The 14461-nt window shown below is 42.5% G+C and overlaps 1 pseudogene; it reads left to right on the forward strand.

The window, feature by feature from the left end:
• LOC115145227 (AP-2 complex subunit alpha-2-like) overlaps positions 1–14461 on the forward strand; it is a 66270-nt pseudogene that overhangs the window by 12491 nt on the left and 39318 nt on the right.

Here is a 14461-nt window from a genome sequence, read left to right on the forward strand (position 1 = left end):
TATCTACCAGTAAATGCTAAGGCAAGAATGGGTTTGCAGAATGGGTATGAAAACCAGGTATTTAAAAAGTTCAAAGTCTCGGTTGAATATTTGCGATGTGCAATAGGCTATTCCATGGTGACCATCTTGAAAATCTGACACTTCCATATGGTATTTTGTCCTTAGTCATTGTAGCTGATTTAGAATATCTACTGCTCCAATATAATTATTGTAATTTTAATTTCTGATCAGTTTTTAAGAGGTAGCCGCTTTAGTTTGTTTCCTGGTTTTTCAATTTGAGTTTTTTTGCGGTACTCTGTTGCGTTAACCATGTGTGGTTATTATGAGCAAGACAACATCAGAAGATGGAGCCGTCAGACATGGCAGCTTTGCTTCTAGCGCCTAAGCAACATCGCACTACTTCAGTTTTTTGTTATTTCTTAGATTATTAGCCATGATTGTTTTTTTGTGTTTGTTATTACATAGTCAGAAAATACTCTTGGATATCAGAGCGGTGGTAACTCAATAGCATTACTACAAGAAATACGACTTTCCCCGAATGAGATCTTTGGTTTTTTACCCCCCCAGGGCAATTTAACTTAACCCAGAGGCTGCTCCAAGACGATGACGGCTGTGGAGAGGAGGTATTCCGAGTGGACTTCTAGTCTGACTCTGGAGGCGTACACATCATCCACCACTTCCGAGTACATTACTCGCTTATGTTCAGTCCCTGGACCATAAAGTAGATGAGCTCAAGGCGAGAATCCCCTTCCAGAGAGAGATCAGGGACTGTAACATACTCTGTTTCATGGCTCTCTCCGGATATACTGTCCCTGTTTATACAGCCAGCTAGGTTCTCAGTACATCGCGCAGACAGGAATAAAGAAGGGAAGAAGAAAGTCAGTTGTGTATGTTCCACGATTAACTACTCATGGTGGGATTGTGATAACGTACAGGAACTCAAGTCCTTTTGTTCACCCAACCTAGAATACCTCACAATCAAATGCTGACAGTATTACCTCCCAAGATAATTATATTTCGGTTGTAGTCACAGCTGTGTATATTCCCCCTCAAGCCGATACCATGACGGCCCTCAAGGAACGACACTGGACTTGGCAATCTGGAAACTACATATCCTGAGGCTGCATTCATTGTAGCAGGGGATTTTAACCTGTTGCTTCTACTCGGGACGCTTGCGTCCCAACTAGAGCTCTGGAAATGCAAATGCGCTACGCTAAATGCTAATAGTATTAGTTAAAACTCAAAAGTTCATTAAAATACACATGCAGGGTATCGAATTAAAGCTACACTCGTTGTGAATCCAGGCAACAAGTCAGATTTTTAAAATGCTTTTCGGCGAAAGCATGAGAAGCTATTATCTGATAGCATGTAACACCCAAAAAGACCCACAGGGGACGTAAACAAAATAATTAGCATTTCGGCGTTACACAAACCGCACAATAAAATAGAAAACATTCATTACCTTTCACCATCTTCTTTGTTGGCACTCCTAGATGTCCCATAAACACTATTTGGGTCTTTATTTCGATTAAATCGGTCCATATAAAGCCTAGATATCGTTATATGTAGACTGTGTGATAAACGAAAAAAACATTGTTTCAAAACGTAACGTCATTTTTTAAAATTCAAAAAGTTGACGATAAACTTTCACAAAACACTTCAAAAATACGTTTGTAATGCAACTTTAGGTATTAGTAAACGTTAATAAGCGATAAAATTCATCAGGAGGCGATGTAAAGATCATTAGCTGTCCGTCTGGAAAAATGTCCGGCTAGAAACTCAACGAAAATATCCGGTCCTAGACCATAGGAGATACGGTGCCCTGCATGTGTTTGACCAAGAAAAAACTCGAAGGGAAATGACAAGACTTTAGACACCGTGTGGAAGCTGTAGGTACTGCAACCTCAGTCAATTAATTGTGGTTCACCTTTATCAATGGGTTCAAGTAGCGCATGGATATATTTTCCCATTTTCAGTGATCAGTTTTTCCTGTGCTTTTCGATGTAAATGCCGTTCTGGTAAAGCCACAGCAGTGATTTAACCAGTTTTATAAACGTCTGAGTGTTTTCTATCCACACAGACTAAGCAAATGCATATACTATATTCCTGGCATGAGTAGCAGGGCGCTGAAATGTTGCGCGATTTTTAACAGAATGTTCAAAAAAGTAGAGGGTCGACTTAAGAGGTTAAACAAAGTCCTCTCAACACATTGCCTGTAGTACTCGCGCTTCAAAAACTCTCGAACATTGTTACTCTCCCTTGCAGGATGGCTACAAGGCCCTCCCCCGCCCTCCATTCGGCAAATCCGATCACAAATCCATTCTGCTCCTCCTTTCTTATAGGCAGAAACTCAAACAGGAAGTACTCGTGCTAAGGTCAATTCAACGTTGGTTCGACCAATCTGAATGTTTGCCTCTGAGAATAACATTGACGTATACCTGGACACGGTGACTGTGCTCATAAGGAAGTGTCTAGGGGATGTTGTTCCCACTGTGACTATTAAAACCTACTCAAACCAAAAACCGTGGATAGATGGCAGCAAAACTGAAAGTGCGAACCTCCGCATTTAACCACGGCAAGGTGATTGGGAATATGGTTGAATACAAACAGTGTAGTGATTCCCTCCGTAAGGCAATCAAACAGGCAAAATATCAGTACAGAGACGAAGTGGAATCGCAATTCAACGGCTCAGACACAAGGCGTATGTGAGAGGGTCTACTGACAATCACGGATTACAAAGGGGAAAACCAGCCATGTCACGGGCACCGTTTTACTCCCGGACAAGCTAAACACCTCCTTCCCCCACTTTGAGGATAACACAGTGCCACCGGCGAAGCCCGCTTCCAAGGACTGTGGGCTCCCGTTCTCCGTGGCTGACGTGAGTAAGACATTAAATGTGTTAATCCTCGCAAGGCTGCTGGCCCAGACTGCATTCCCAGCCGCGTCCTCAGATGTCTGCCCCAGGTGGTGAAGGTAGGAAACAACACCACTACGATGATCCTCAACACAGGGGCCCCCCAATGGGTCGTGCTCAGGCCCCTCCTGTACTCCCTTTTCACCCATGACTGAGTGGCCACGCACGCCTCCAACTCAATCAAGTTTGCAGACGACACAACGGTAGCAGGCCTGATTACCAACAAGGAGGTGAGGGCCTTGGCGGAGTGGTGCCAGGACAATAACTTCTCCCTCAACGTAAAGAAAACGAAAACGCTGATCATGGACTTCAGGAGACAGCAGAGGAAGCCCGCCCCTATCCACATAGACGGGGCCTTACTGGAGAAGGTGAAGAGCTTCAAGTTCCTTGGCTTACACATCATTGACTAACTGAAATGGTCCACCCACACAGACAGTGTGATGAAGAAGGTGCAACAGTGCCTCTTCAACCTAAGAAGGCTGAAGAAATGTGGCTTTTTTTGTAAATGTATTTGAGATATATATATATATCTTTGACCTTTTATTTAACTAGGCAAGTCGGTGAAGAACAAATTCTTACTTACAATGACGGTCTTCCCTGGCCAAACCCGTTGGCCAATTGACCGTGGGCCAATTGACCGTGGGCCAATTGTGCGCCACCCTATGGGACTTCCCGGCCGGATGTGATACAGCCTAGATTCTAACCAGAGACTGTACTTACGCTACTCGGGAGCCCTAAGACCCTCACAAACTTTTACAGAAGCACCATTGAGAGCATCCTGTCAGGTTGCATCACCGCCTGGTAACTGCACTGTCCGCAACCACTGGGCTCTCCAGAGGGTGGTGCGGTCTGCCCAACGCATCGCCGAGGGCACACTGCCTGCCCTCCAGGACACCTACAGCACCAGATTTCACAGGAAGGCCAAAAAGATCATCAAGGACCTCAACCACCCGAGCAACGGCCTGTTGACCCCTGCTATTATGCAGAAGGTGAGGTCAGTACAGGTGCATCGAAACTGGGACCGAGAGACAATCTGTTTTTCAATCTCAAGGCCATCAGACTGTTAAATAGCCATTGCTAGATGGCTACCACCTGGTTACTCAACCCTGCAGCTTAGAGGCTGCTGCCCTATGTACATAGACATGGAATCACTGGTCGCTTTAATAATGAAACACTAGTCAGTTTGTTTACATACTGTTTTACTCTTTTCAAATGCTGTATTTTTCTGTATTTTCGTCAATGACACTCCGACATTGCTCGTCCTAATATTTATATACATTGATCCCCTTATATATTTGATCCCCTACTGATTTTGTATGTTTGCCCACTGGCAAAGAGATTATCATTCTATAATTTTAATGGTATGTTTATTTGAACAGTGAGAGACAGAATGACAACAAAAAAAATCCAGAAAAACGCATAAATGTTATAAATCGATTTTAAGAGGGAAAGTTCTTCGTATGGCCCACCAGAGTACTCGCCCCTACCGGTGAGGCTGATCTTTCAGTGGACTGGAGGATACGAAATTACCAGTAGACGCAACTCTTCATGTGAAGCCGCTGTAGACGTTTGGCTCGGGATAGCCAAGCGCTGCCTAGTTGCGTCAACTCGGGAAAAGGTGAATCGTCAGACTTCGGAGACTCTCAGGGGAACTCCGGTAGACTCGGGTCCTCTCTGTCAGGGAGACGTCGAGGATGTCCGGGATGCCTCAGAGGCGTGGTGGAATTGGACCTCCACATTTACCTATATTCTTGACCTCCATCAATTCAGGTGGTCAAGGCAATGAGCTAGTCGAGATCCGTCGGTAGTTCCCGGGCTACTAGCTTGTCCTTCACTTCCTCCGATAATCTGTGCAGGAACGTGTCAAACATCGATTCCGGGTTCCAGGCACTCTCAGCTGCCAACGTGCGAAATCCACTGCATAGTCTCCCACACTGTGGGAGTCTTGCCGAAGATGGAGTGACTTCAGGCAGCCTCTCCCGGACAATGGAGAATCAAAAACCTTCTTCACTTCTGCCACGAGCTCCACCAGACTGAAGCATACGGCTGACTGTTGTTCCCACACAGCTGTAGCCCAGGCGAGAGCATTCCCGGACATCAGTGATGAGGTACGGTATCTTCGAGCGGTCCGATGAGGAGGAGGGCTGCAGCTCGATGAGAACACTGAGCGAGAAATGCCCGACAGGTTCCAGACTCTCCAGCGACGCCTTCTAGAGAAGGTAAGTTGGGTTCTCGGGAAACCGGGGTGGCCGTGCTGCTAACAGCCGGGTTACTTAGGGGCTGAGAGGTTACCGTCGTGGTAGGCTGCCTGACAGACAACCTGCGTAATTGCTCCAGAAATGTGTTCAACTTGCGGGCATGGCGTTTGGCTAAGGTCTGGAACCCCTCCATAAGACCATGTAGCAACTCCTTGTGCCTTCCAAGGGTGGCTCCTTGGGAGGAGACGGCATTGCGGAGCTGGTCCGAGTCTGCTGGGTCAGTCATGTCCAGTTCGTACTGTCAAGGCTCAGGAGAAGACCCAGATGCAGACAGTTTCGAAGTACCCAAAGATAATTACAAAATGGGGGCAGGCAACGACAGGTCAAGGGCAGGCAGAGGTCAGTAATCCAATGGAGAGTCCGAAAGGTACAGAACGGCAGGCAGAATGGTCAAAACTGGGATAACAGGAACTAGAGAAAGACAGGAGCATGGGAAAACGAATTGGCAACAGGACAAAGAGAAAACATGTATAAATACACTGGGGATAAGGGTGAAGATGAGCACAAAGACAGGTGACACAGATTAGGGTGTGACCGTATTTGGGGAGTTTCTCCCATTCTTTGCTGCAGTTCCTCTCAAGCTCTGTCAGGTTGGATGTGGAGCGTCGCTGCACAGCTATTTTCAGGTGTCTCCAGAGATCTTCGATCAGGTTCAAGTCCGGGCTCTGGCTGGGCCACTCAAGGACATTCGGAGACAACTCCTGTGTTGTCTTGACTGTGTTTTTAGGGTCGTTGTGCTGTTGGAAGGTGAACCTTCGCTCGAGTCTAAGGTCCTGAGCGCTCTGGACAGGTTTCCATCAAGGATCTCTGCACTTTGCTCCGTTCATCTTTTCCTCAATCCGGACTGGTCTCCCAGTCTCTGCCACTGAGCAACATTCCCACAGCATAAGGCTGCCACCACCCTTCTTCACTGTAGGGATGGTGCCAGGTTTCCACCAGATGTCACGCTTGGCATTCAGGCCAAAGAGTTCAATCTTGGTTTCTTCAGACCAGAGAATCTTGTTTCTCATGGTCTGAGAGTCTTTTGGGTGCCTTTTGGTAAACTCCAAGCGGGCTGTCGTTCCTTTTACTAAGGAGTTGCTTCTGTCTGGCCACTCTACCACAAAAGGCCTGATTTGGGGGAGTGCTGCAGCGATGGTTGTCCTTCTGGATGGTTCTCCCATCTCCACAGAGGAACTCTGGAGCTCTGTCAGTCACCATCGGGTTCTTGGTCAAGGACCAAGGTCCTTCTTCCCCGATTGCTCAGTTTGGTCGGTCGGCCAGCTCTAGGAAGAGTCTTGGTGGTTTCAAACTTCTTCCATTTAGGAATGATGAAGGTCACTGTGTCCATCAATAATGCAGAAATGTTTTGGTACCCTTTCCAGATCTGTGCCTTGACACAATCCTTTGCTCTGATATGCACTGTCAACTGTGGGACTTTTTTTTATATAGATGGGTGTGTGCCTTTCCAAATCATGTCCAATCAATTGAATTTACCACAGGTGGACTCCAATCAAGTTGTAGAAACATCAAGGATGATAAATGGAAACAGGATGCACGTGAGCTCAATTTAGAGTAGCATAGCAAAGGGCCTGAATACTTATGTTAATAAAAAGTATTTGTTTTTATTTTGTAATACATTTGCAAACCTTTCTAAGAAACTGTTTTCACTTTGTCATTATGGGGTATTGTGTGTAGATTAATGAGGAGAAAAGGTTTTATCCATTTTAGAATAAGGCTGTAACGTAACAAAATGTGGAAAAGGGGAAGTTGTACTTTCCGAATACACTTGTATATGGATGATTTAACAGTTAGGTCTATAAATAATAGCCTAATTTCAATTGGTTTCCTATCTCCTGAATTTTCTTAGACAATTAAGCTAAGGCAAGGTCTGTTTCCTCGTCTCTGCTACTGCTGCGATTGTTTTCAATCCTAATATGTTGGGTAACTTTGATATTATGCACCTAGCAACATAAGGAAAGGCAGCAATTCTACGGTATACTGAAGACTATGTTACAGAACCACAAACTGCAACCGTATCCAACAGCGGGAGAAAGCGCATTTGTTATAAAATAATATTAGATTGATTAGTGTTGCACGATTATTTTTGCTTAATAACCATATACAATTTCAGTATCACATGTCTTCGAGTGACTGCCGTCCCCGTGGCCTCAGCAATGGATTAGTCCACAGAGACAGGCGCAAATCATACCGATGTATTTTTTTTTGCCCAATAAAATAAGATCTAACAATTTGCACCTGCTCAACTAAAGAGATCTTGGTCGACCAACAGCCTATCGACAAAACAATTGACTAAACAATCAACCAGTCGACTAAATGGGGTGTCATTTGGGTGATAAAACCTAAAGAGACCGCATTGCAGAGCATAAGTTAATGTTTCTATTCTGCCCTTGAGTTGCGTTCCCATGCAAAACTAGACAGATAGCTAACAACTAAGTCTTCAATAAAACTCCCAAGGCGTGACTTTTCTTGAATGAATATATTGAAAACGTTTATGTTTGTGAAACTGCAAAATACAGAAAAGAATATACTTTAGTATTCAATTCACACCGACATACTGTAGCTGTACATTAAACATTTGAAGTTACATAAATACAAAGCACGTGCTAAGGTACCATGCATCTGACATGATGCCAAACCATATAGCTAATTGTTACTCATATGGTAATTGGCTCCTTTCATTACTCTAATAATGTACAACCATCTATGTAGAATAACAAAGCATATTACACTAGAAACAGTAACAAACTACAGTATTGTATATTTTACAATTCGTTTGCATGACGCACGAGCAAAGTAATACAGCTAACGACATGCATGAAAGGCATTGCAATTTGTGAATAAATGCAACCAACCAACATTGATATGTAAGCAACTCTTATCAATAACATCATTATCATCATTAGCTAAATGCTTGAATCGAACTTACAAACAAATATTTTCCAAGGCTGAAGTGTGACAATAAATAACTACACTGAAAGACCTGCACCGTAGTGTTGTTTGTAGCTGCTTCTATGTGTGCAGAACGAATTCTCTACTTCCTGTTTGCGTTGTCTTTATAAGTACCAGAAACATCCACTAGGGGGCAAATAACACCATTGAACACAATGAAAATCCAATTTAACCATTGTAATAAAATAATCTGTTACCTTCTAACAGGATGGCAGCACAGTTTCTGTTCTATATGGTACCAGGGAGAGATGACCCCAGACCCAGACCCTGGTCTCTACACAAAGATAACTGTTTTTACAGCAGATACTGTCTGCTGTGAAATATAAGTGTCTTTCATACAAATCTTAAACCTTGTGACCTGTACATCTGTTGTTCGTCATGTAGGTTGAAAGGGGTGTATCTTGGCTATAAAATACCTTTTGTACTTTTTGTCTCAGGGCTCTCAATGAATCATCTGAGGGTGTTTCGTTGACCAGCCATCATTATCGTAGCGCACTCAATCGATTCACTTTATATGTGTGCGTTGTGTTGACCTGCTCCCTTATAAGTGATTCAAGATTTAGTATTACTCTGACTTGTGTGATAAGTTTGTCTCTCATTTGATAGTAAATAAATGTACCTGAATGTTGATCCCTGGTATGTATATGTGTATCTTTTTGTCCCTTTTTTTAAGAGCCGCATTAAATCTAATTCCTTACATCTTTGGTTGGTATGGCAATAAAGTATTAAAACGTTAATCCAAACTAAAAGGGCTGCACTTCTTCCCCAGGTAAGAGCAAGGAGGCAGAGATCAAGCGGATCAATAAGGAGCTGGCCAACATCCGCTCTAAGTTCAAGGGGGATAAGGCACTGGACGGCTATAGTAAGAAGAAGTATGTCTGCAAGCTGCTCTTCATCTTCCTGCTGGGACATGACATCGACTTTGGACACATGGAGGCTGTCAACCTGCTCAGCTCCAACAAGTACACAGAGAAACAGATCGTAAGTGAAGTGTGTATGTGAGAGAGCACCGAACTTTGTATGAATGAAAAATGTCTGTGTGCTATAGCTATGTCTGTCTGTGTTTGGTTGTCTATGTATTTTCAGTTTGTGGCATTCCATTTCTCATTGTCTATGTCTGTATCATGGTATCCCAGTGTCTGTTTTTTGTCAGTAGTTTGTACTGGTTGCCTGCCACTGTTTTTCTTTTTCTTTTTCTCTTAACTTCTTGATGCTACCCATCCCTTAAGCGGGATAATTGTCATCAGCAACCGCTGAATAGCATAGCGCCACAGTCAAATAATATGACAAATAATATTCATATTCATGAAATCACAAGTGCAATATTGCACAACACAGCTTAGCCTTTTGGTTAATCCACCTGTCGTCTCAGATTTTGAAATTATGCTTTACAGCGAAAGCAATCCAAACGTTTGTAAGTTTATCGATAACTTAGCATAGCATTATGTACAGTTAGCATCAGGAAGCTTGGTCACGAAAATCAGAAAAGCAATCAAATTAACCGTTTACCTTTGATGATCTTCTGAGGTTTTCACTCGCGAGACTCTGTTACACAACAAATTTTCCTTTTGTTCCATAAAGATTATTTTTATACCCAAAATACCTCCGTTTGTTTGTCACGTTATATGTTCAGAAATCCACAGGAAAGAGCGGTCATGACAACGCAGACAAATTCCAAATAATATCCATAATGTCCACAGAAACATGAAAATGTTTTTTATAATCAATCCTCAGGTTGTTTTTAAAATATATATTCGATAATGTATCAACTGGGAGTGTAGGTTTTTCAAAAGGACCGGGAGAAACAATGGCCGCTTTACTCTGTTGCACAAAACTGACTCTGAGAGCCCCCACCTATCCACTTACGCAATGTGATCTTTCTCGCTAATTTTTCAAAATAAAAGCCTGAAACTATGTCTAAAGACTGACACCTTAGGGAAGCCATAGAAAAGGAATCTGGTTGATATCCCTTTAAATGGAGGATAGGCATGCATAGGAACAGAGTGGTTTCAAAATCAGAGGCACTTCCCGATTGGATTTTCCTCAGGTTTTCGCCTGCAATATCAGTTCTGTTATACTCACAGACAATATTTTGACAGTTTTGGAAACTTTAGAGTGTTTTCTATCCTAATCTGATTATATGCATATTCTAGTTTCTGGGACTGAGAAATAGGCAGTTTCAAATGGGTACGTTTTTTTTGTTGCCAAAAACACCCCTAAACCAGGGGTGTCAAAGTCAAATGGACGGAGGGCCAAATAAAAAAATCAGCTACAAGACGAGGGCCGGACTGTTCGAATGTTCATTGAAAATTTTTTAAATGACGCATATAGTCTAGTGAACCTAATTGAACCTAAAAAAACCTAACAAATATATTACAATATGATCAGATAAATAAAGCAATATTTTCTTATGGCAGTAATCTTTAATTTTCAACAGACACAAAAGACAAATTTCCTTTATATAAATATCCCCATAACATGAACATTAAATGAAAGAAACCGGTATTCAAGGCACCATCAGTAGACTATATTTTCTATTTTAGCAAAAGTGGGCTAAATTTACTGAAAAAACAATAATAGCAATTTTCTATATCCACTTATTTTAAAATATAATTGTATTGAAATACAAAAAAATAAAGTGCAAAAATCTATTAATCAAAACAACACTTTGTTTATCAAATATTAAATTTTAACTTTTAAACTTGAACTGAGTAAAAACTCTAAATATGTGATTGCACAGTAATGTTCACTTGTTTGAGGTTGAGGGTGATACTTGGTGGTGTCCCATCTTTTCCACAAGTTCATCAATGTTCGGGTAAGGCTCTGAGCTGAAGAAATCCTCAGAATTGAGTGGAGGTGTTCAGATATTTCTGTGTGATGTTTTGTTCATTCAAAAGAAAACAGTTGTTCCAGAGCAAACATAGACAACGTTATGGAAGCTGGGGCAGTCTTAAAGTGCATCATTGCATCAATCAACTCCATTTGGAGGTTTGGTGGTGAGCTTTCCACGTCACAGCAAATGGGTTACCGAGCAGTTCCAACCTGCTTTTTGTGCTTCAAAGTCATCGGCGTCCCCACAAATACCTTTTTATCAGCCAACTGTGTGCTCGGGAACGCACTGGTAGAGAGCTTCTCTTTCATGGTCTGGCAGCTGGGAAAGTGGCTCAAATTTTCTTTCCGCATCTGCGTCTCCACAGAGTCAGTTTGGTTTTAAATGCCTTCACTGTACTGTACATATCAGAGATGACACGATCCCGACCCTGCAGCTGCAAGTTTATTGCATTCAGATGACTTCACACAGAAAAGCCATTTCACACAGAAACATTTCGTCTGGAGTTGTGTTGTGTCTTTCCCTTTGCTGTCCAAGAACAGACAAATCTCCTCACGAAGCTCGAAACATCTTTGAAGCACCTTTCCTGGCTTAGCCATCAGTACATGCTCCGTTTCTAACTCCGTCAGAAATGCCTTGAACTGGCGGTGATTCAAACCTTTGGCTCTGATAAAGTTAACTGTGCGCGTGATGATGCTCATTACATGCTCCATTTTCAAGGCTTTACCGCACAACGCTTCCTGGTGTATGATACAATGATAAGCTGTCAGCTCACCTGTCGCGTTTTCCTCTTGCATCTTTTCCCGTATCTTCGCCACCAGTCCGCTCCTGTGTCCACACATCGCAGGTGCTCCGTCGGTTGTCAAACCCACGAGTTTTTCCCAAGGCAGCTCCATCTCATTTACACATCTTGACACCTCTTCATACAAATCATGCCCGTAGTTGTGCCATGCATAGGACGTAAAGCCAAAAACTCCTCTGTCACGCTTAGGTTGGAGTCCACTCCGGTTCGGATTTGACAACTGGGCAATGTCAGAAATGTCCTCTCATCCACAGCCAAGGAATATGCAATAAAATCTTTTCCCTTTTTCACAAGCTGCTCTTTTAGATTGATGGACAACTGGTCTACTCTCTCGGCAATGGTGTTTCTGCTCAGACTCACATTTAAAAAGAGTTGCCTTTTTTTCTGGGCAAACTGCCTTTAATCATGCAGTTTTTGATGAAATCCTCCGTAAATGGCCGGGCTGGTTTAGCGATCTCTTCTGCCAAAATAAAACTGGCCTTGACAGCAGCCTGGCCTTGTGATTTGGCTTTTTTTGAACAGAGCCTGTCGAGATTTGAGGCCTCGTTTTAATTCCTCTGCCTTTTGTAGCCTTTGTTCCATGTCCATATTCTTGTTTTTGTCCGCGTGTTTCGTTTCATAATGTCGTCTCAGATTATACTCTTTCAGTACCGCCACACTTTCTCCACACAGAAGACACACAGGTTTTCCAGCTACCTTCGTGAACATATACTCCGACTCCCACCTTGTTTGAAACCCCGGTTCTCAGTATCCACCTTCCGTTTTGCCATTTTTGATGGGTATCTGAAAGTTAATTTTACTGTGATGCTGACGACTTAAATATTGAAATGAAGCAGCCTACTGCTCGGTGTCACCTTTGCATTGTGGGAAATGTAGTATTGGTGCGTGTAAAAGATCTGCGGGCTGCCGGCTTGCTGCGGGCCGGTTCTAATAATAAATCAAGATCATCCCAGGGGCCGTAAAAAACCTTCTTGCGGGCCGGATGTGGCCCGCGGGCCTTGACTCTGACATATGTGCCCTAAACGCAAAAGGTTAAACTGTTCTTTCAATGTTGATACAAAACATGCACTGAATCATTTACTAAACCAATTCTGGGGTCCTAGTCTGTCTATATTTGCAGTACAACAGATCATTGAACTTAGTGTCATTCATTTGAACGCCAAGCTCTGCTTTTGTGTTCAGATATTCCGGAACATTCAATTGCCAGAGCAAAGACTTATAAGTAGTCTTAAATATGTCTGTATGACTATTGGGGTATATAAAAATATTTAGGTCAAAGGTTGACCTGACAGGGCCTGTTTCAGTACAAACTCTTTCACAATGGGAGCCTTTGGTCTGGTTTGAATACTTTGGGGCCTGTTTCAGTACAAACTCTTTCACAATGGGAGCCTTTGGTCTGGTTTGAATACTTTGAAAATGCATCCTCCTTCCTTCCTTTCCTTCCTTGATAATGTTGTGGAAACCACACATTCACTCTTGCCATGTCAGATTAGTGGTTTCATTGAGGAAAAAGGAAGGCATGCAATACGGTACGTAGTGTTTTTACCAGGCCACATTGCACTTTCAGCAGGGTACAACATTGTGGAATGTTCACATAGAAAAATACTGTGAAGACTAGCCTCTGTTTACAGTAAGAAATCATATCATCTATTCACTCTAACACAACCCAGGTTCGGGGGGATAGAATTGAAATTATTATATCATGCCTCTTCAGCATTTGGTGGAGGAACTCTCCAATGCACCTTAAGACCAAACAATAGTTACGTCTCAAATTAGGGGTGTGAACGTTTTAGGGATGACCCCAATTAGTCGACATGTCAATTGTTTGGTTGATAGGCTGTTGGTCAACCGATACTTGTTTTGTTAGTTGACCAGTAACAAATATATATATATGTATGTTTTTGTTATGGCACTCGAGACACCTGTCTGATTCGCGCCCAATCTCAGTGAACTAATCCATTGCAGAGGCTGATACTAATCCATTGCAGAGGCCGCATGGATGGCACAGTCCAAGAAGGTCAGTGTGGCTAAAATGCACAAGGCACGTTTCTCTCCTGCCAATTTATGCACATTCATTGTTTCGTAACTTCATTGTGTGAATTGTTTGCCTTGATTGTTAGTGTCTATCAATTCCCCGTTACATACAGTACCAGTCAAAGTTGACACCATTCCAGGGTTTTTCTTTATTTGTACTATTTTCTGGTTTGTAGATTAATAGTGAAGACATCAAAACTATGACATAACACATGGAATCATGTAGTAACCAAAAACGGGAAGCGCGATGTAGACCATCTGCATTGTGAATTCATGTGGGATTGTATGAATTTTCTGAAAGATTAACAGAAAAAAATAAATGTAAACGTTAAGAAAATTTGCCCATTTGTCACATTCCTATCTCAAACGGTACCCTATTTCCGTTTGTAGTGCGCAACTTTTGACCAGGGCCCATAAGGCTGTGGGCCTCGTTTCCCAGTTGCGATGTAACTTAAGCATTACGATGATCCTACCAAATGCAATCGTTATTTACAAGCCAACTTTTTAAGTGTTTCCCAAACAAGCACGTATAGAGAACGTTCTCTAACTGCGTTGTCAGACCATGTGTCGATACTAATAGGATCGAAGGAAAAGCAGCGCTATGCTCTTTTAATTTAATTTGATTGTTTTGCTAATTGACATCATTTGAGTCAATTGGAGGTGTGGATGTA

The sequence above is a fragment of the Oncorhynchus nerka genome, linkage group LG17 (assembly GCF_034236695.1).
Source record: "Oncorhynchus nerka isolate Pitt River linkage group LG17, Oner_Uvic_2.0, whole genome shotgun sequence".
Classification (NCBI taxonomy): domain Eukaryota; kingdom Metazoa; phylum Chordata; class Actinopteri; order Salmoniformes; family Salmonidae; genus Oncorhynchus; species Oncorhynchus nerka.